This window comes from Marmota marmota, unplaced genomic scaffold (assembly GCF_001458135.2).
Source record: "Marmota marmota marmota unplaced genomic scaffold, marMar, whole genome shotgun sequence".
Lineage (NCBI taxonomy): Eukaryota > Metazoa > Chordata > Mammalia > Rodentia > Sciuridae > Marmota > Marmota marmota.
Genome location: NW_025999900.1, coordinates 40,727,840 through 40,751,302, shown reverse-complemented (window position 1 = coordinate 40,751,302; position 23,463 = coordinate 40,727,840). Strand labels below are relative to the sequence as shown.

The 23,463-nt window shown below is 34.9% G+C and overlaps 1 protein-coding gene across 16 annotated transcripts in view; it reads left to right on the top strand.

Annotated features, from left to right (window-relative positions):
- Numb (NUMB endocytic adaptor protein) overlaps positions 1-23,463 on the top strand; it is a 166,785-nt gene that overhangs the window by 57,844 nt on the left and 85,478 nt on the right. For 9 of the 16 annotated variants that reach the window (XM_015493644.2, XM_048798952.1, XM_015493633.2 and 6 more), the window contains one exon: positions 20,719-20,803. The exons of 4 other annotated variants lie outside the window; for them this stretch is intronic. The gene's annotated coding sequence lies outside the window, so the exon portion shown is untranslated. Of the gene's footprint in view, positions 1-16,941; positions 16,974-20,718; positions 20,804-23,463 lie in introns of those variants that run through there. 3 more of the 16 variants (XM_015493628.2, XM_015493639.2, XM_048798950.1) reach the window with 3 other exon arrangements.

Below are 23,463 nucleotides of genomic sequence, written 5' to 3'. Positions count from 1 at the left end.
GTTGCCACTGCCCACGAAGGCTCGGTTGGTATTTACCTCCACAGTACTCAGCAAGACCCGGACCGAGAAGCAGTTTCCGCGGGCTCCTTAGCCCTGGCCAGAGCAGTTCCGGGAGCCGGAACTCAGCCGCTCCATGCTCGGTGCATGCTCTGATAAGAGCAGGCTCCAAGAAGCAGTTTCCGTGGATTATTTAGCACTGAGCCTGAGTAATTTGTCTGCGAGCCGCAGGCGAATGGCAGCCTGAAATTACCTGTTCTATGGCTGAATGAGCTGCGATCAGTCGAAAGCAGGGATGGTGACGTCAGCTCTCCAAGATGGTGGCCGCTGGCCTCCTCTGTGGTCTGACTGGTATGGAGAACCGAATTGGACCGCTTCCTTCCCCCGTCTCAAACCCAGAATTCAGCACTGAGTACGGTGCTTGCACAGCTGGCAGAAGCCCGCAGAAACTGCAGCGCTGTATCCCTGCGTCGCTATCTCCTCGTTTCCCAGCGCGCACCACAGACTCCAGCCGCGGGGCGATTTGCCGAACAAGCAGCGTGACCCTCCGTGCGGACAAATCTCTCGCGTTTGAGCCCCCATAGCCGATCCTCGTGCAATGGAAATCCTTCCTCCAGGTTTCAGAGCACCCTACTTTTGCTGGAAATTCCTAACAAGATAGCCTTTAGCCGTTCTAACTCGTCATTCTCCCGCACAGTGACGCAGCACACGGGAGCAATGCACTCCCCTCACCGCCATCTTCCCGGTATCCTCTAAATTATGTAATTTATATTTGTCAACTATACCTTAAAATTCATTTAAAAAGTGTCAGATTAATTTTTTTCATTAATTAGTTTATTTTAATTAGGTATATATGACAGCAGAATGCATTTTGATTCCTTGTACGCAATTACAGCACAACTGCATTTCTCTGGTTGTGCACTATGTAGCATCGCACTATATATACAGTCATATATGTACCTAGGGTAATGATGTCCATCTCATTCCATCATCTTTCCTGCCCCCATACCTTCCCTCCCCTTTGTCCCATCAGAGTTCCCCATTACGGATCAGCATCCACTTATCAGAGAGAACATTCACATTGGTTTTTTGGTGTTGGCTTACTTCGCTTAGCATGATATTCTCCAACTCCAGCCATTTACCTGCAAATGCCATGATTTTATTCTCTTTTAATGCTGAGTAATGTTCCATTGTGTACTTATACCACAATTTCTTTTTTTTTATTTAAAGTACTTTTTATTTATTTATTTTTATGTAGTTTTATTTATTTATATATGACAGCAGAATGCATTACAATGTACCACAATTTCATTATCCATTCATTTATTGAAGGGCATCTAGGTTGCTTCCATGGTTTAGCTATTGTGAATTGAGCTTCTATAAACATTGGAGTGGCTGCATTACTGTAGTATGCTGATTTTAAGTCCTTTGGGTATAGACCAAGGAGTGGGGTAGCTGGGTCAAATGGTGGTTCCATTCCAAGATTTCTTAAGGAATCTTGATACTGCTTTCCAGAGTGGTTGCACCAATTTGCAGTCCCACCAGCAATGTATGAATGTCCCTTTTCCCCCAACATCCTCGTCAACACTTACTGTTGTTTGTATTCTTGATAACTGCCATTCTGACTGGTGTGAGATGAAATCTTAGAGTAGTTTTGATTTGCATTTCTCTAATTCCTAGAGATGTTGAACATTTTTTCATTTGTTGATCAAATGTATTTCTTCTAGGAAGTATCTGTTCAGCTCCTTAGCCCATTTATTGATTGGGTTGTTTGTTTTTTTTGGTGTTAAGTTTTTTGAGTTCTTTATATATTCTGGAGATTAGTGCTCTGACATACATGTGGCAAAAATTTGCTCCCCAAGTGTAGGCTCTCTTTTCACCTCATTGATTGTTTCTTTTGCTTTTTAGTTTGAGTCCATCCCACTTATTAATTCTTGATTTTATTTCTTCAGATTAAATTCTTTAAAAAGTATCATGTATACTTGCTATGAAAGTTGTTACTGAGAGTGCCAAGCTGTTAGAAGTGGGGAAAAGATCCCAGCAAGAACTTGGGACTCTTTTTGGCTCACATAGACAATAAGCTGGAAGTATTTTATTTAAAAATATGTGTTAGATTAGGAGCCAGAATGTATTAGTGAAAAAGAAGGATAATTTAGGCAGGATTCCCATATTTTATTGATTATTGACACCTAATGTTTTTTGATTTTATGCTTTTGTTGAAGAGCAACTGTAAAGGCTAAAACTGGCCCATTTCCCAAACTTTATCTTTTGGCTGCCCCCTCCCCCCCAGTTTTTGGGGCTTAAACTGTTAATTTTATGATGTTATTAATGGGAGTCTGCCAAATTGCCAAGCTTTCAGATTTAGTCAGCCTCAGAAATAATTTGATTTAATCAGACATTGCATATTTTTACTTTCTTTTCTTTTGCATGGTACCAGGGATTGAACCTAAGGACTTGTGAATGCTAGGCATATGCTCTACCACTGAGCTCCATCTGCAGCCCTTTTTTTAAATTTTGAAGCAGGATCTTTCTGAGTTGTCCCAGCTGGCCTCCCCAACTTGCAATGTTCCTGCCTCAGACTCCTGAGTAGCTGGGATTACAGATGTGTGCTACTGCACCTGGCTTTGCATATTTTTATTCTTATTAATATCTTCTAAGTTTGTTCTTGATCTGAAAAGAGATACGCTCTGAAAGACATGATCAACATTGCAACTGAAATGATAGCCCCTTTTATGACTGTGTGTGTGTGTGTGTGGTGGGGGTGGCATGGCTGAGGATTAAACCTAGAGCAGAGTGCATGCTAGGCAAGTACTCTATTCCTGAGTACACTCTGCCCTAAAATGACTTGACTTATAGTTCACTATAGTGTGGTAGCTTGGATATCTAGCCTTAATTTCTTTTAAATATTTATTTATTATTAGTTGGACACAATACTTCACTCATTTATTTCTATGTGGTGCTGAGGATCGAACCCAGGGTCTTGCACATGTGAGGCAAGCGCTCTACCACTGAGCCACAACCCCAGCCCCTTAATTTCTTTTCTCAGTTTTCTTATCTGCAAAATTGGCTGCTGATGCTCATCTCACAAGATTATTATTTTTTTAAAATATTTTTTTAGATGTTGATGGATCTTTTATTTTATTAATTTATTTATATGTGGTGCTAAGAATCAAACCCAGGGCCTCACACATGCTAGGCAAGTGCTCTACCACTGAGCCACAACTCCAGTCCCTCACAAGATTACTATCAGGATTAAATGCAATATGATCCATACATAGCACAATTCACATAGCACTTAGTAATTCATAGATTCCTTTTAACTTCTTAATATAAGTGCATTTCACAGTGTATTTCTCCTTTAATATTTCCTTTCCTTACATCAGCAGTTGTTAGTCTTATCTGCTCTTTAGAATCTGATATAAGCAATGATCCCTATTCTCAAAAAAAAAAAAAGGAATGTTTATTCAACTTTGTCTATTATTTTAGGACTGCATAGATCCCCTGAAGCTCATCTGTGTACCAGGTTAAGCACCTTTGTTGAACCTCTTCCTTTTGGCAGACTTAATAAGTTTTCTGGCTTGAGTTGTTACTTCAGTATAGATGGCTTCTAAGTCTGGTTTTTGCACTTTTGAACTTAGACCTGCCACTATTTATGTAACCAATTTAATAGGTAAATAGAAAAAAAAGTCACAAAATTTAATTATTGATATTGTAGGCCCAATAAATATGACACTGTGGCTAGACCCACAGATCTTTGCTCATAGGAAACTATCGCTAATAAAGTTAAATCAGGTTAGCTGTTAACCAAGGCACAACTGTCTAATTTCCTGAAATATCCATTGAAGCTATCTTGTGAACTCATAAAAAGGTTTTCTTTTGGTCGTAAATTTTAGCTAGAAAATTAGCTTCCAAGAGGCCCTCAACTGTAGTAGTGTCTTTCAGATTATAGGCTACTCCAAAATGTAATCCCCAAAATTGGCTATTTCACTTTCTAGTATTATGAATTTCATTGTCAAATATTATCATGGGTGCTATTGAAGGACTTTTGCCTTCATTTCTTCCACTCATTCTTCACTCCACAGTTTTAATTAGCACTCTTAGAGTTACAGATAACAAAAACCCAGTTTAAGGAAAAAAAAATATTGGCTTAAGGAATTGAATAATCAAAGTCAAATCTCATTGAGATTATTTGAGCCAATCTATTTTAAGAGTTTAAATGACTTTCAGGGACTCTTACTTTTTTTTCCCCCCACCTTTGGTACCAAGATTAAACTCAGGGGCACTTAAACACTGACCCACATCCCCAGCCTTTTTTTGTATTTTTTATTTAAAGACAGGGTCTCACTGAGTTGCATAGCATCTTGCTAAGTTGCTTTGAACTCATGATCCTCCTGCCTTGGCCTCCAGAGCCACTGGGATTATAGGCGACCAGTGACTCTTAACTTTTTTATGCCTTTTCAGCTTTGTTTTTCTCTGCTTCTTGTCCTTCCTTCCACTCCTAAAGCAGGAAAATAAAACCAAGTCTGGGAGAGTTTTAAAAAGTAATCCAGGTAGTGTAGTGTCTCTAAAAGTTGAAGTAAAATTTGAATGTATATGTTCTACAAGTGTTTGTGCAATAGTACCTATTCTAAGTATTTAGAGGCTAGAAATGCTTAAGACCTAGTTTTTGTCCTCAAGGAGTTCAGTCTTATGAAGAAAACAGTAGGATAATGACTCCTATAACAAAAATAGCTAAAGAGTGATTTAGGGAACAGTGGAGGGAACATTTGACTTTGCTTTGGAGGATTAGGGAAGCCTTCAAAGAAGAATGGGATCTTTGATGTTTAAATAGATAACATTTTAAAAATTCCTTTGATAAACAAAATTTCATTCTACTTTTATACTTAATGAAATTTCAACATAATTAATGTTTATGAAAGTAAATCAAAGCAATTAAAACTTTAGATTTCTTTTTTCAAACTACATTTGCCCTCTATTCCAGTTTTTTTTTTTTGTGGGGGGAGCTAGTGCTGAGAATTGAACCCAGGAGCTTCATGCCCACTGCATACTAGGCAAGCTCTCTACTACTGAGCCACATCCCAATCCATATTCCAGGATTCTAGTGTGTTCTTGTTTTAGCACTTCAGAATTTTAAAAGCTACGTTGTATATCATAGTTTGGATATATCAATTTATTCAACTAGTCCTCATTTTATATATTTAAGCTTACAATTTTTAGTATTATAAATGGTGCCACAATTAATGTTCTTTTGCAGTGGGCTTTTTGTATTTGTATTATGCCCTTAGTATAGTTTCAAGAAATAAAATATTCGACCAAATATTTCTATGCAGATTTATGCTTATTTAGTCATCTGTCATTATCCTCTACCCTTTTTTCTTGAGTGGTATTTGCATGTCATTTTTTATAATATGGATTACATTATAGTTTTTTTAGTACATGTATTTCATTTTTCTTGATAAAAAAGATAAAATGTAGGTTAAATTTATGATGGTGTTTTAGCATATAAGCATACAGAATAATGTATTACACATAACCTGCATGTCTATGGAAGTGTGGTTTAAGGTAGTATATCAGAAAGGAAAAAATGCCAGTGGCAATAAAGAGAAACATTATTGTCTCATTTTAAACAATGACTATTTAGTCATTTGATTTTACTCATTTGCTTCATGTTTTCATTTCCCTGTCAATGACATAAGTTTTTGCCCCCACTATATAATGAAAAGGGAAGATAAGTATAAAATAGAACCAGTGACATTATGTGACATATATGAAGACAAGAAAAAAGCCTTTTTGAATTTCACTCCCCTTTCAAACAAGTTTATAGGGGTATTAATCTTGCCTCTGCTGAAAGTTTTTTTTGGGGGGCACTGTGGATTGAATCCAAGGGTGCTTTACCACTGAACTATACACCCAGCCCTTTAAAAAAATATCTTTATTTTGCTTATTTATTTTTATGTGGTACTAAGGCTCAAACACAGTGCCTCACATGTGTGAGGCAAGCGCTCTGCTGCTGGGCTACAATCACAGCACCCCCAACCCTTTTTATTTATATTTTTTTAATTTTGAGGCAGGGTCTCACTAAGTTGCTTTAGGGCCTTGCTAAGCTGCTGAGAATGAACTTGAATTTACTATCGTTCAGACTCAGCCCCCTGAGTTGCTGGGATTATAAGCAGGCACCCCTGTTCTGGACTGTAGAAACTTTTTATGTATGAAATAAATTAGCTGGTTGAATGTATATCCGTCATCTCTTCTTTCATATTTGATTTACAAATGATTAAAAATGTAAAACTGAGTTCTCAGACTTGCGGAAGAGAAACTACACTGATGCTTAAAAGGAAAAATGACAATTCTGTACAAATAATTTATTCTAATAAATGTCCACCAAATTTGTTTTCTGGTATAATACAGTCATTGAAAGTTTTAAGTTAGTCCTGAGTTTTTAAAAAAGATATCCTCACAAGGAAGTTTTTTTTTTTTTTTTTTTTTGATAAGGAACAGTTTTTCCTGAATTTTAGTTTTAGGGATAAGGCTTTTACCTATTAGAATTCTCAACAAAGCACCTGATAGTCTATTTATCTTTCCCTGACACGTTAACAATTTCAGTGATTAGAATTAGGGCTAAGTGCTTACCAAATTCTCAGCAAAATCTTTGTGGGTTGTAAATAAAATCTTAAAACTTAACTATATAGAACAAATTTTGAATTGTGGTTTACTTCTTTGGTGTTCTGTTGAATTTCCTGGTAGTATTCAGTTAAGACTAAGGGATTTTGTTCTGGAGATCAGGCAGTCTAAGGGAGAGTTATTCAGAATCTTTTCTTTGTGGTATGTGCTTACCAGGCACAGGAGCCACTGTATTCCAGTAAGAGAACCTATTGCCAAAACACCCACTAGAGCAGAAAACTGACCTACTTAATGCTGACAAGTTAAAAAAAAAAAAAAAATCCATGGAATTGTAGCAACATTGAATCAACTTCTTCCTTCTCTGGTGGTAGATGGGGTGAGAGTCGAAAAGAAGATGATAAAAGAATGCTGAACTGCTGCAGGGGATTAAGTAATACAGCAAATGAATATTTAATTACCTGCAATTGATTTGATTAAAATATATTCATTTGGTGCAACTTGAAGACCTCTAAAATGTGGTTCTTTTTTTTTTTTTTTGTACTGAGGATTGAACCCAGAGGCACTTTACCACTGAGGTACATACTCCAGTCCTTTTTATTTTTTGAGACAGAGGCTCACTTAGATCCTGAGGCTGGCCTTAAACTTGCAATCCTCCGGCTTCAGTCTCCCAAGTAGCTGGGATTACAGGCTAGCAGTTCTTGTTAAATCACTTTTTGACTTAAAAAAATTTATATATGCACACATATATAAAAATATATATAATATATATCTGGAATATATTTACATATACATATGTATACAGATAAATATATACCTACAAATTATGTATGTATCTCTATCATAGGCATTCCTAGAATTTTCATGGCATTAATCTGGAAAAGCTACTAATTAAGGTTGTCAATCAGCATTTCATGAACAGTTTTCTATTGCAGGATGTACCAACTTTATTTTTAAATAACCTTTCAGTTCATTGTTTTATCAATGTACTGTACTTCAGATTTATATATATTACAGCCAAAAGAAATGGTTGGAATGCTTGTACCAAGAGATGGTTGGCCTTACCTTTATCAAACTCATTATTTCCACTGTTGTCCAACTAATTTTTTTACTACTCTCAACATCACTAGCATCTAAGTTTTAGAACTGTGCTATTAAATACAGAAGTCACTAGCCTTGTGTGTTAATTAAGATAGAATAAAATTAAAACAGAAGTTTCTCAAACTAGCCATAAGCGCTAGATTTGCTTGCTTGTTAGTGGCAACCATGTTGGACAAACAAATATAAAAAATTTCCATTGCTGAAGAAAGTTCTCTTGGATAGGATTGTTTTTAAAGCTACTCCATTGTATCATACTTTACATGTTTTTCAATTTTGGCTCTGTTGACACTTGGGCCACATAATTCTGTGTTGTAGAAGGTTGTCCTTATAGGATATTTAGCAACATTCCTGTTCTCTGCTCATTAGGTAACTGGTAAATCCCTCCTACTCAAACTAAAAAATGTCTGTAGACATTGCCATAGCCTTCTGTTACTATAACAAATACCTGAGATAATTAACATAAAAAGAAAAAAAAGTGTATTTTGTTCACAGTTTTGAAGATTTTAGTCCATGATTAGTTGGCCCCATTGCTTTGGGTCTGTAGTGAGGCACTACATCATGGTAGCAGCATATGGCAAACTGCTCACTTTTTGCCTGGGAAGTGAAAAAGAGAGGAAGAAAAAGGGGCTAGGGACCCATCCCTTTCAAGGGTATGTCCCCATGACCTGAAGACCTCTCATAAGGCCCCACCTCTTAAAGTTCCATAGCCTTGGGCTGGGAATGTAGCTCAGTGGTAGTGGGGTTTGATCTTCAGTACCTCTGGGGGGGGGGAGATTTTGGAACAAGCTTTAACATATGGGTCTTTTTTTAAAAAAATATTTTTATTAGTTGTTAATGAACCTTTTTATTTTATTTACTTATTTATACATAGTACTGAGAATTGAACCCAGTGCCCCACACATGCTAGCAAGCTATCTACCACTGAGCCACAACCCTAGCCTAACATATAAATCTTTTGGGGACAATTAAGATCCAAACTATAGTAGCCAGTTATCCTAGGGGAGCAAAATTAACCCTGCTTGAAAACCACTAACCTACTTATAGTTTTGTATCAGCTTTTGCTGCATAAAAAGTTTAGTGGCTTAAGTAAGTTATTTAATAGTTCATAGTTGGTGTTCTGGTAGATTTTTCTTAAGCTACGTTGATCTCTTTGGTCTGCTGGGGACCATAGATGGGCCAAATGATACAGAATATAGCCTTACTCATGTGTTTTTTGGTTGGCAGGTTTTTGACCCATTTAGGAGTTGGAGAGTTTCTTCTCTATGTAGGCTAACAGGAAATTTCATTCATCTGGTGGTTTTAGAATTCTAAAAGTAGCAAGAGAGGACAAATCCCAGTGTGCAAATGCTTTTCAAGTCCCTATTCTTTTCTGATATTCCACTGGTCATAGAAAATCACATGGCCAAACTCAAATTCAGGAGATAGAAATATAGATTCCATCTCTTGATAGGAAGAAAATAAAGTCACATTGTAAAGTGTTGTGAATAAGGAACAGAAGGAATTGTTGTATCCAATTTGCACATAATCTAATGTGCAAAGGGCTCTGGCGACCTTACAGCCCTTTCATGACAATTATCATTCCCTCTTCTTTGCTTTGTGTTCATTGTTGTAATTTTAAATAATCCATAGTTATTTAATTTTACCCACATTTCTCCTTTCTGGTGTTTTTGGTTCTTTTCTGTTTTACTTCTATCTATGATTCTTTGGTTTCTTTATAGACAGCTCCTTTCTTTTAATATGAGTCTGTTGATAGTGAATGTTCTGTTTTGTCTGAAAGCATTCTTTGTCAGTCTTGATTTTGGAAGGATATTTTCACTGGACTTAGAATTCCATGTTGGCAGTTGTTTTCTTTCAGCATTTTAAATACATCATTCTATATATTATAACTTTACTGTTTTTGTTAGGGAAGCAATTTATTTTGTTTCCAGTAATGCACCCAGGTGTTTTCTTTATGTAAGATGGTTGAGGTTCATAACTTCATATTAGTCTTCTGTCAAGTTTGGAATATATCTTCTGATATTGTTTCTATTTCACGCTTTCACACATTTTCTTCTGAGATTCTAGGTAAGTGCTTTACCTCTGAGCACTTCTGGAATTTTCTGAGTCCCATATGTCTATCATGCACTTTGCTCTATTTTTCCCATGCATCATCTGGATATTTACTACTGATTTTTCTTGTTGATCTAATGTCCAATCTGTTAAAAGCATCTGTTATATTGCTATTTTATTTTAGTTCTGGAATTTCAATTTATTTCTGTTTTGTTTTATAGATACTAGTTCTTGCATATGAGATATGATAGAAGCTCTTGATGTTGATATTGTTTAGAGATGATTTAATTTTCTTCTGATGATAGTTTAAAGTAGGAGCAGATGACTTTGAGCCAGTACAGGCTTGAGAAGACTTGAGGCTTTGTTTTAAGCTTCATAGGGGCTGGTTTACATTCAGTTTCCACTTACTTCTAGAGTATTGTCTTTCAGAGGTATCAAATGGAATCCTGGAGTGTTTTGCCAGTTCCTCTATTTCTCGGCAAGCCCTGAACTCTCAATTTTTTCTTTTCTAGTACTGTGAGACAACCAAAGTTCTACCTACTTTTTTTTTTGCCTTAAAATAGGCACTTTGTTGGTTCTTGGCCTCTTGCCCCCACATAGGTTAGGATTCAGTAAATTCCCAGTATAGGATGTCCACACTTGCTTTTCTGTTGTTGCCTTTTTTTCTGGAAGTTTTAGCCCTTCAAATCCTGCCTGTATTGGTAGCTCTGAACTCCAATTTCTGTCTTTGCAGCCCCATGAGATTGCCAGAAGTTCTTGTCTGCAGCTAGTTGTTCCAGGAGGAAAAAGTAGTGAAGAATGTCAGAATTAATCCTGTGTTTCCTTTTTCTGTGGTATTTTGGCCTCTTGCGTTCCAGTTGCTTTTTTTTGTTTGTTTTTAGAATTTTTCTTACTAGAAGAATCGATCTGATAAAACTATTCTATAATAACTGGAAATGAATTTTCCACGTTACTAGTGATTTATTGATTAAACATTATTATCAATTTCTAATAGAATAATATATAAACAATTTCAAGCATGAATTAATCATTAACTTGGTATGTGAACATCCTGCTCTCATGCAACTGAGCTAATCCCCAGCCCTTCTGGAATTTTCTGAGTCCCATATGTCTTTCATGCTCATTGAGAGACACCTTTTTGCTCACAAGAATATATTAAATACACATTTTATTTATTTAAAATTTCATAAAGAAGCACAGTATGTTAGGAGCTTATTAGAGATCCTGACTTAGTTAAGTGGGGAGGTGATCAAAGACAACTACTTTGAAAAAATATATTTAAGCAGAAATCTGAAGGATATATAGGAATTAATTTAAAGAAAAGAAAGGGGTTGTTAGAACTGTGGATTGGAGACCTTAAGATGAAAAGAAGCATGTTAAGTTTAAGGCATCAAAGAAGGCTGGTATGGGACTGGGGATATAGCTTAGTTGGTAGAGTGCCTGTCTCGTGTCCACAAGACCCTGGGTTCAATCCCCAGCACCACAAAAAAAAAAAAAAAAGAAGAAGGCTGGTATGGTTGGTCTGATAGGCAAAGGCTAAATCATGCCAAGTTTTTATAAGGCATATTAAGGATTTTCTTCTTTTTCTGATTTAATTCACTTTTTACATTTCCTCAGCCCAAGATAAAAGTTATTTATTTATCTAGTTGTTTATTCTATAAAATTAGGTACCTTTTGTAGATGAGGTTCTAAATTAAATACTGAAATTGATTAAGGACAGTGTAGAACTTGGACAAACCTGAGTTTAAATATTAGTCTACTTAGTAGCTGTATAACTTTGGATTAGTTAATCTCTCTGAACCTGAATTTTTCACTAGTTAAATACTAATAATAGAAGTGATATTATAAGGATTCAATGAACTAATTGTAAACATGCTCACTAAATGGTAGCTCTCATTACTTTAATTATCGAACTATATATAAGCTGTAAACCAGATTGTCAAGATGCCAAAATTTAATGGAATCATAGTATATACCAATAGTTATACCATTTTTTACCGTTTACTATAATGTATTATAAGAAGTAGAAATAGTGGTGATTCAGAGGGAAGAGATACTACATTCAGACTTGGGGATTAGGACTGAAGTTTCTCTATCCATAATTGGGATGCCATACCCATGAAGGGTTTGTTCACTGAAGTATCCCAAGCACCTAGAACAGTACTTGGCATAGCAGAGACACTCAATAAATATTTGGTGAATGAATAAAACTTTTGGCTGAAGCCTGAATAATATACCAATAGTACAGCAATTTTTTTTTGTTGTTGTTGTTTGTTTGTTTTTGACTTTCCCAGTCCTGGAGATCAGACTCAGGGCCTTGCTCTTGCTTGCTAGGCAAGCACTCTGTCACTCCCAAGCACAGGAGCTTTGGATGAAGATTGGGAACTGGAGTTCTACCCACTGGCTCCTGCCCTCTTTGACTTGGTGGCATCTCTTAAGGAACACAATTTGAAAATTATAAGTAATGATCTATGAGATTACTAGAATATGGTTCACCCATTTCATTTTATCTTCCTTTTACTAATTCCCAGAAAACAACTGGGTCTGGGTGGGATGGTCATGGATGCATGTAATGGCTGCAGCAAGGCTCATTTATTCCTATAGGAAGTAGACTTACTAAACTTTACAGCTCTATGCAACCTCTGTAATTGCATTTATTTATTTTATTTTATTTTTTAAATTTTTTTTAAAGAGGGAGAGAATTTTTTTAATATTTTTTTTTTTTTTTTAGTTTTTGGCGGACACAACCTAACTGTATTTCAGATAATAACATAGCCACAGTGAAGTATGAAAACAAGTAATATGATCTTGAGCACAGTGTATGCTCAAGATCAAGATAAACAGAACTACAAACAAATAATGAACCCTAGATTATAAGCTGGCTTTTTGGTAGTGGTATATATTATGAATTTTGAAAATATTTTATGGAAATTTTAGAACTGAACAAATGAGTAAGTGTATTGAGGATAAAGGAGCCAGATTTTTTATTGCTGGAGAAGGGAGTTTTATAAATGGAAAGAAGGAAGGGTAGAATGAATCCCTGGATGTTAGATTTGAATCGGAGGTTGTGAACTAATGGTTGTTAATCTATTTATATAAAGATAGATAAATATACACATATGGCTGGGTATATTTACATCTTTTTCTCATGTAGACATAAGTATGTATGCACACATGTGTGTTCCTTCATATGCATATATGCATGTTATGTATGTGTATCACAGCTTTATTTGACAAAAGAGCCTAGAAGCAATTACTTTCCTTGTAACAATGAACACACTGAACAACCCTATCTTAGTTTCTCAGTCATTCTCCACTAAAAGGAAACCAGAGCTCCTTAGAGAAGTAGGTCAGGGAAAATACAACATGAACCTGGAAAATTTTATTGCATCAGAAAGTTAACAATAATAAAGAATGATGAGGACATGTCAAAAGGAACAGGAGCCAGTTTGGAGACACTTACACTGGCCAAATAGGTAATGATAAATACAGATATAACCCATTGAAAAAATAAGAGTCCATGGGTCTGTATAAATATAAGTAAATAAATGAATGTTGAAGTTGGGGAAAATCAAAGTTATTCCTTAAAATTACAAACATAATTGTTTGAGTTAGAAAATGACCATGTGGAAACAATTATGTTATTTTGGCTTATACAAAACTTATTGTGGGTACCAAAACTTTTGGGTGATAGTTTGATGAGGAACATCAAATGACCTTTAGAGCTATTTATTTCCTCATATGATATTCATATGATATCAAGATAATTCCTTTTAAAATATTTACTCATTACAAAGAGAAAAACAGTAACTTTATAGGGGAGAAACAGCAAATGTCACCTTAATCAAATGATCAGAGATCGATGATAATAGAACCAATAAGCAACTTGCAGCTTCTCATACGAGATAGAGTGAGGATAGGACATCACTTTCTGATAGCCTGAATTTAAACATGAAAAACTATCAGATAAACATAAATTGAGGGATTATTTACTAAACTGGTCTACACTCTTGAAAAATATGGGTCTTAAGAGATTTATAGAAAGACTGAGGAATTGTTCAACAAGATAGAATTTTTGTCCCTTTTGTTTTATGGTACTGGGAATTGAACCTAGAGCCTACCACATACTCTAGGCAAGTTATCTACCACTGAGCTATATTCCCGCCCTTTTATTTTATTCCAAAGCAGGCTCTCACTAAGTTGCCCATGCTGACTTCACATTTTCAATCCTCCTGCCTCAGCCTCCTGAACATCTGGGATTACAGGTGCACACCCCCACACCCTCATGTGAGATCTAACAATTATATACAATGCTTGATCATAAATTAGATTCTGCATTAGGGAAATAAATAGCTCTAAAGGTCATTTTTGAGGCAACTGTTGACATTCAAATATGGAATATAATTACATAATAGAAAATTTAATGTGTTACCTAAGCAAATGTCCTTGTTCCTGGGAAAATATAAGGAAATATATAGGGCAGTTCATTCTCATGGTTAAAAAAAAATGTGTGAGAGACAATGGTTAAGCTAGTGGGGCAATATGTAAGTACCGTATTTCACTGCATAATTGTTGCAATTTTTGGGGCAAATTTTTTTGCATAAAACGTTTTTTTCTTTGCAAGATTAGGAAGCGTGTGTACTCATACATATACCTTAATGCAGTCTGACAATTATGTGATGAAATACTGTAATACTTGGAAATTTTCTTTAGGCTTTAAGTTATGTAATGATAAAATTTACTTACACGCTTTTTAATTAAAATATTTTTTCATATATCCAAATTATAATTGAACCAATTTGAAATTGTTAGTTGTATGTATAATTTATTTTAAAAGGACAAAAAAGTATTCTCATCATTTAGAGAAAGTAATGAAGGAAATATTGATCATGCAGAAAAATTCCAGATTGTTAATGTAAGAGCAGTACATTTTTTGTCTGTTTTTCTATCATCGCCTATTCACCCCAAGCACCTTGTATTCTATATTCATCTGCCCTTAATGTTATAAAATAGGTATTTCAAGGACTTCTTAAATATTGATTTAATTAATAAATTTTCATAGAAAAGGATGCTTCATAAAAATTAGATGGCTTTTTTTCCCCCAGACACATACTTATATGAATTTTAAAAGAAAATTTGAAGGCCATTTTTGCTATAAGATAATATTTTGGAAGTAGGCTTTCTTTCATTATTAATATCTCAGCTACAGTGAACACAACACAGTGACATTTTTATAAGATTTATTAGACTGGTGATGTTTGTTTGGTTTGTGGTATTGGGGATTTGACCCAGGGCTTGATGCATGTGATAAACACTGTGTCACTGAGCTATATCCACAACCCAGACTGATGACATTTATAAAATTTCAACTTGATAATAGTATTGATGAACTGTTTAACAACATTATACTATAGAATTTTTATAAAATAGTATTCCAAGAAATACCTAGCCTTATCACAGATATATTAATGCCAAATGCAAGTGTGATCATGGGCTGAGGTGCTGTGTGGCTCAGTGGTAAAGCATGTGCTTAACATGTGTAAGACATTTGGATTTGATCCCCAGCAACATACGTTCATACATACCTACACACACCAATGCAGGTAATATAGAAACATGGCTATTTATTTGATTGAGACTCTAAAGGTAGCAATATTATCTATTTAATTTTTTATTAGTAAAATATCAGGTATAAATGAACACAGTCACTCTTCTTTAGTAATGATAGTTCTAGAACAATACTACTAACTCTTCAAATATTTGAGTGCTTTTTGTGTGCAAAACTTGTTTGTGTGGTAGGAGGGATGAAGATGAAAGTTCAGCTGTGTTCTCTTTCTTCAAGAAGGCAATTAAAGATAACCCCAATACAACACCTATATTAAGTGACATAGGTGAAATATAGTTGAAACAGCAGGCAGTATAGAGGAGGTGGCATTTGAATATGACTTTGAACAAGAGGATTCGAATAGGGGAGAGTTGGAAAAAAAAAATTCTTATACCTATGTAGGAAAAAGGCGATGTATAAGGGACTACTAGTAGTATAACTTCACCTTGACTATGTAGGAGGAAGGGAAGGGAACTAATATTTTGGATCAGCATATATTCTATGCCAGTTGCTATACATTTAGTTTCTTAATTAAACATCACAACTTTATGATCGAGAGAGAGAGAGAGAGAGAGAGAGAGAGAGACAGACAGACAGACAGACACAGACAGAGAGAGAGCGCGCGAGCGAGCGCGCGCGCGCGCTAGGATTTAACCCAGGGACTATGCATGCTAGGAAAGCCCTCTATCACTGAGCTACAGCTCCAGTCCCACCCTTTCATATTTTCATTAGTGCATTATAGTTATACATAATATTGGGGTTCATTTTGACATAATTGTTCAAGCATGGAATATAATTTGCTCCAATTGAGTTTCCAGTACTTCCCCTTCCCTCTTTTTCTCCCACCCTCTATTCCCTTTCCGCAATTCTGTTGGTCTTCCTTCTATTTATAGCTTTAAAAAAAATTAGTGCTTTATAGATGTACATAAAGGTGAAATTCACTGTGGTATATTGGTAGTTTGGACAATTTCATTTTACCTTTCCTCCCATTTCCCATCCCTCCTCCCTCCCCTTCAATTCCCTTCCTCTTCTCCACTGATTTCTCTCTTCTATTTTCATAGGATTCCCCCTCACACATTTTTTTATTTTTTATTTTGGTCTAGCTTCCATTCCACCTAGGAGAAAAAAAATTCAACCCTAGACTTTCTGAGTTTGGCTTATTTCATTTAGCATCATGATCTCCGATTCTATCCATTTACCGGCAAGTGCCATAATTTCATTCTTCTTAATGACTAGATAAAATTCCATGTGTCACATGTTCTTTTTCCATTCATCTGTTGACAGGTATCTGGGCTAATTCTATAACTTGGCTATTGTGAATTGCATTTCTGTAAACATTGATGTGGGCATATCATTAGAGTATGCTGATTTTAGTTCTTTAGGTAAATACTGAGGAGTGGGATAGCTGAGTCATATGGTAGTTCCATTCCTAGTTTTTTTTGGAAATCCCCATATTGCTTCCCAGAGTGGTTTTACTGATTTGCAGTCCCGCCAACAATGTATGCATGTATCTTTCCCCCCACAGATAGTCTCACTCAGTTCCTCAGTCTGGCTTCAAATTTGGGATCCTCCTGCCTCAGCCTCTAAGTAGCTAGGATTACAGGTATACATCACCAAACATATTTATTTATTTTTTTTCTGAAGAGTCGAGACTCCTAAGTAACTTGTCTAATGTCATCTACTGTTGAAAGTGGATTTGGGTGTGTGTGGGAGGTTTGTGTGAGTGTGTGTGCGCACATGTGTGCATCCTACTGAGAATCAAACTAAGGTCCTTGTTTATGCAACGCAAGTGCTCTACCATTGAGACACAATCCCAGCCTGAAACTGGAATTTTAATTCAGATTCGTCTTAATATTATGCTGTCAGCTTTTATCAAGGATTGATTTAAAAACTACTTTTAAACAGCCAGGTATAGTGGCACATCCTGTAATCTCAGCGGCTCGGGAGGCTGAGACAGGAGGATTGAAAGTTCAAAGCCAGCCTCAGCATCAGCGAGGGGCTAAGCAACTCAGTGAGAACCTGTCTCTAAATAAAATTAAAAATAGGGCTGAGGATGTGGCTCAGTGGTCAAGTTTTCCTAAATTCAATCCCCGGTACCAAAAACAAACAAACAAACTGCTTTTAAACAATGAGAATGTGTCCAACATGAAATTTAGCTCTAAGAATTAAGACAAATCTGACTTCACCTTCAAAAGAGGAATTCAACGAGAATGTGTATAAATTATATGAGCAATAACATGAACATAACGTTGAGTGAAAAAACATGTATAAAAGAGTACATCCTATATTAAGCTTTCTATAAAATGCAAAACAGGGGCTGGGATTGTGGCTCAGGGATAGAGCGCTTGCTTAGCACATGAGAGGTGCTGGGTTCAATCCTCAGCACCACATAAAAATAAATAAAATAAAGGCATTGTGTCCAGCTACAACTAAAAAAAAAAAAAATGCAAAACAGACAAAACACATCTGTGTTTTGTTGAAGTTCTTAACAGCTTTTGTAGAAATTATAATAGTGATATCTTTTATAGGAAGAAACAGTGGGGTGCTCACAAGAGGGAAGCATAAGAGGAATCTAGGATACTACTGTTGTTTTCTTCTTGATCTGGGTGCTAGTAACATAAATGTGCTTCTTTGTGAAAAGTAATTGAACCATATACTTATTTGTGTACTTTTTTCTATATATGCTATGCTTAACAAATTATTAAAAGATGTTTGTATCCTATGTGAATCTGTTACTAAAGGCACATTTTTAGTGCCTTTTTTCATAAAGATCCATATGATAAATTCCTCTTTTGAAGGTGCAGTCAGATTTGCCTTAATTCTTAGAGCTAAATTTCATGTCCAGTTGTACTTTTTAAATTCTTTTTTCAGAAGCTTATGAAATATTAATAAATGAATTGAATGAATAGCCTTAGTTACTTCAATTTTTTTCTCTTAATTTTTCAATTTTTTTGGTATAAAATTTTAAGGTAGTATTTCAATTATATAGCTATTCTTGTCAAACTCCTTTTTGAAAATATTCTCTTAAATTTATTTAATTTTCTTTTTCCAGTCTCCATTTTAATAGTAGCCAGTAGGCAAAATACACCTCCTTGTAGACAAAAACTTTTTGGTTTAAATTGTCTTTATATTCAGAAGTTGAGGTTGTTGGAATCTCATTTTTCAAATCCTATATCTTCCATGAAATCTTTCTTCATTTCTTCCCTCTAATTCAGTAATCTCAACTTCTCTTAAGTCAGACAGTGATTTGTGCTGTTCTTAAAGCATTTATAGTTTGCTATAATATAGTATTTTTAATATTTTTTATTGCTCCCAATTGAATTTTTTTATTAATGCAAAAAATTAAAGGCAAAAAAATGTACTGTAAATCTGATAAACAACAGAATACAGGTGATATTCAATAGTGTGATTTTAAAATATAATGACATCTGAGATTATACTTTAGTTGACATGAATTGCATCATATATAGAAAAATTATCATCTTCAACTTAAAAAAAAAAGTAAAGGTTGAAAGATGGCACACTTTTTAAATACTTGATGGGTAAGGTAAGATATATGGTAGAAGATGTAAACCATGTGTATGTTCTCATCACTTCAAATGTGAGGCCACATGAAAGACGGTACATCTGTTAAATTCCATAAACTGTTAATGAAAAAAAGGAGGGAAGGCTTCAACACCCCATCCCCCAGTATTCTCAATATTAAAAGCATAGATGAAATATTAGGATTTGAAATCTGATACTGCCCAGGTACTATGAGAACCTAGAGCTTAGAGATTGTTATTTTTCTGTACCTCTCCTAATATTAAGTGTATTAGTCAGTTTTCTGTCACTGTGACAAAAATCTACTTACATTTAGGAAAGACTTATTTTGGCTTGTAGGTTGAAAGGTTTCAGTCCATGGTCAGCTGTATTCATTGTATTTAGGCCTGTGGCAAGGCAGAACATCATGGCAGGGAGCACATGGCAGATCCAAGCTCCTCAGCTCATGGTGGGGGAAAGGGCCAGGAATAAGATGTAACCTTTAAGGGAACACTCCCAAAGACCTACTTCCTCCAACTAGGCCTCGTTTCCTAAGTTTCATCCATCAACCAGCATTAAATATTGTTCATTCGTCATACATTTACCATGGGTCTTTGATAGGATTAGATCCTTCATGATCCAGTCATCTTCCAAAGGTGCCATCTCTGAACCCTTTTTGCCTTGGGAATCAAGCCTTCAACACTTGAGCTTTTGGGGAACATTTCAAATTCAAACCCCTGAGTATTGTGATCATAGTCCACTTGACAGATTCAGATAGTCAATCTGAATTGCCTTGTGTTTACCTTGGAGTGCTATTTCATAACTTAATGTTGCTTGTGTAATAAAGCAGAGATCTTCAATATACATTTTCATTTTTAAAATATATTTTTAGTTGATGATAGACCTTTATTTTATTTTTATGTGGTGCTGAGAATTGAACCCAGTGCCTTATACATGCTAGACAAGTGCTCTACCACTGAACTACAACGTACCTAGCCCCATATTTTATTTTTGACCACTTTTTATTAAGATTCAATCCCAGTTCTATAACTGTGACTCTATAGTTTTTACCCTATACCAGTCATATTTTTTGTTTGGGACAGAAGAAATATACAGAACAAAAACATTCTAAGCTAAATATTTTTTTAAACACTTTGAGGAACTACTGTTTGCTACAAGAAAATGAACAGAGTTTTTTTTCTTTTGTGAAGAAGAACATACAGATATGATTGTGGAATTAAATGTGGAGATACTCTAGATTGCTTTGAATAAATTTCTCTTGTATTCCAGTGACCCTGGGTTCATTTCCCACCCTACCTTTCTTTCTGTTTTTCTTTTATAAAAAATTCTTTCCTACCAGTATCAGGAATTGATCCATCTTAACATAGCCCTTCTCTTTTAGGCCTCTTAAATACCACTAGTCTTAAAGGGAATATGTATGGAATGGGGTTTGTGGGAATGGCTGTCAATAAATAGCAATGTACTATTTGCCTCTTTATGTATGTGCGGTATTTTTGTTTTAAAGATCCAGTGATTTACTTCTAGGTGTTTGATTTTTTTTTTTTTTTATGTAGGGGCATTTTTGTTGTTGTTATATATTAGAGAAGACTGTGGTTCTACATTAGTGTGTGAATCTTTCAATTGCTGCAGTAACTTGAAGTAATCATCTTCACTATGTCATTATAATAAAGTCTTGTTTCCTGGGAGAAAATTGAGAGCCTCCTCTTTTTATTTTGTGTATCTTTGTTTACCATATCAGTATCATGTAGCAATAATTATGTTACTAACAACAATTTTGTGAGATGTTTATTATTCTCATTTTACAGATGAGGAAACTGAGGCTTGGTGAAGTTATGAAACTTGTCCAAAGTTACACAGCTTGTAAAGGGCACAGCCAAGATTCAGAGCCAGGTCTGTCCAGCTTCAAAACTATTCATCATAGTCATGACACTTTGAAATAGCTGTGAAGTATCAACTTATAATAAATTGTTTTAGTATTATATTGCCTGTTACTTAACTCTTAACAACTAATTTTTAATGGAGAGGTTTTTTTGGTCCTTCATAATTTCCTTTATCATTTTAAATATATTGTGAAAAGCAGCATAATGTAGTAACTAAGGGTTTGGGCTCTGGAGACAGATTACCTGGGTATGAATCTCCAAGATTTTCCACTTATTATGTGATATTGGAAAAGTAATTTAACTTTTTGTACCTCAGTTTTCCTGTCTGTAAAATGATGGCAGTGTACCTAATAGGATTGTTGTGAAAATGACATGGTTTAATATGAATCAGCACTTATAGAGGAGTGCCTGGTGCATAGCAGTCATTCAATGAATGTCAACTATAGGTATTGTCATCTTTGGGTAACTCTAAAGCAAATGATTATTATTTATAATTCTTTTAGGAAATTTAGGTAGAGCAAAGTTTAGGCAACAATGTAGAATATCACAAAAATTATAAACCAAAATTAAAATTAGATCTAAAGAAAATCACTCATTTTGTCAAGTTTAGATCTGTTGTAAAGCAAATTGGATACCTGTTTATAGGTTTTACATATACAAGAGTCAAACATATATAAAGACCAAACATAAGTCCATTAGAGACACTTTTTGAGCCTAATAGAATCATTGTGTTATTAATGCATTTTGCCTGTTTTCCCCTGAGAGTACAATTTCAGAGTAAATTTCTACATTTTCAGGTGACTTTTAAGGAGATGATGTTTTAACATGTTGACAGATCATTACTAAGAATCAAACCTTATATGTTCTGTAAAATGTTGGCAACATTCCATCACTGGTGGGAGTGGTTATCCGAATTTATGGTATAGTGAATGTGCACTGACTGACCTTTGAACCAGTAGAACCACAGTCATTCAACTAGAACCCATCTATACTTGTTTGTTGCAGTTGTCAGAATTCTAAAGTGCTGTTTCAACTTTTACTACAAATTAATTAAAATGCCTATGACTAGTGACTAATTGTACCTATGATTAGTTGCTGAACTATCCTGAATGGAAGGTAATTTGAGTCAAATTTGCAAAAATTCACAAGCTATTAAAGAATGGGATTTGTCTTTTATATGTGTATGATCTCTAGCTTTTAATCTATGCATGCATTTAATTTATTCCCTTATTTTATGGCATTAAACCTTATTGTTCTTGATCATAGTATATCTTTCTCATTATTTAGATATTATAAGATACCTTTCAGTAATCTTAAACTTAATTATTAGTTATCTTATTGTTAATGTTGTATATATTTTTTCTTTACAATTTCTATTTGCTCATATAAGCTTTTTTAAAAAATTGAAAAGGTTTATGCTCAGTCATCTTCCTAAATTGTTTTATTCTAATAATTGATCTATGAATGGTTTTGGGTTTTCTATGTAGTCAATTAAACTATTGTGAATGAAAATTCTTTCCAGTGCTTATGCATTTAATTTTTTTTCTTGTCTTCCTGCACTAGTTAGGACTTCTAATAACTCAGTACAACTTTTAATAGTTGGGATCTTTATGTTGCACTTAATTTTTTTTAAAGGAAATGTGTCTTAGGTTTCACCATTAACAATAATGTTACAGAGCTAGGTATGATGACATGCACCTGTAGTACCAATATTCAGGAGGCTGAGGCATGAAAATCACTTGGGCCTATGAGTTTGAGACCAGCTTAGAAAACAAAAACTATCTATCTACCCATCCACCCATATGTCTGTCTGTCTCTCATTCACAAACACGTGCATGCGTGTACACGTGCGCGCGTGCACACACACAATATTGAACCTGGGGCTTTATGCATGCCAAGCACACACTCTATAGTTGAGCTACACCTCAGTCACATCCTGTAGATTTTTTTTTTAAATTATACCCTTTAAAGACATTTCTATTCCTAGTTGGCTAAGATATTTTTTGTGTGTGAAGAATGAGTATTGAATTTCATTAGATGTCTTTTGTGCATTTGAGATGATCATGTGGTTTTCCTCCTTTCTTCTGTTAATGTGGTAAATGGCATTTATAATTTTCTAATGTTGAATTACTGTTGTATCACTGGAATAAACCCATCTGTGTCATGATAGTGTTTTTCATATACAATTGGATTTAGTCTTTTAATCATGAGATTTTTACATCTATGTTCATAGGTGAAATTAGCCCATAATTTTTGTTTCTTATATTGTCCTTATGTAGTTTAGATATCCAGACCAGATTATGTCAACTTCACAGATAAAGGATTTATGTAAGACTGGAATGATCTGTTTCTTAAAAGTTTGGTTACACTTCTACTCAACTTCCTGGGCTTAGTATTTGGGGTGTGGGGTAGGGTTAATATTTTTAGAGGGGGGAAGAGGCTATGTTAAATTTCCTAAATGGTTTTATTGAGGGTCAGTTTTTAGAAAGTTTCTCTTTTTCAGGAATTCACTTATTTTGTCTGAGATTTTCAAGTATTTGGCATAAAGTTAATCAAAGAATTTTATTACTGTTAAATTTCTTTTTTTTTTTAAAGATAGAGTGAGAGAGGGAGGGAGGGAGGGAGGGAGAGATGAATTTTTAATATTTTATTTTTTAAGTTTTCGGCGGA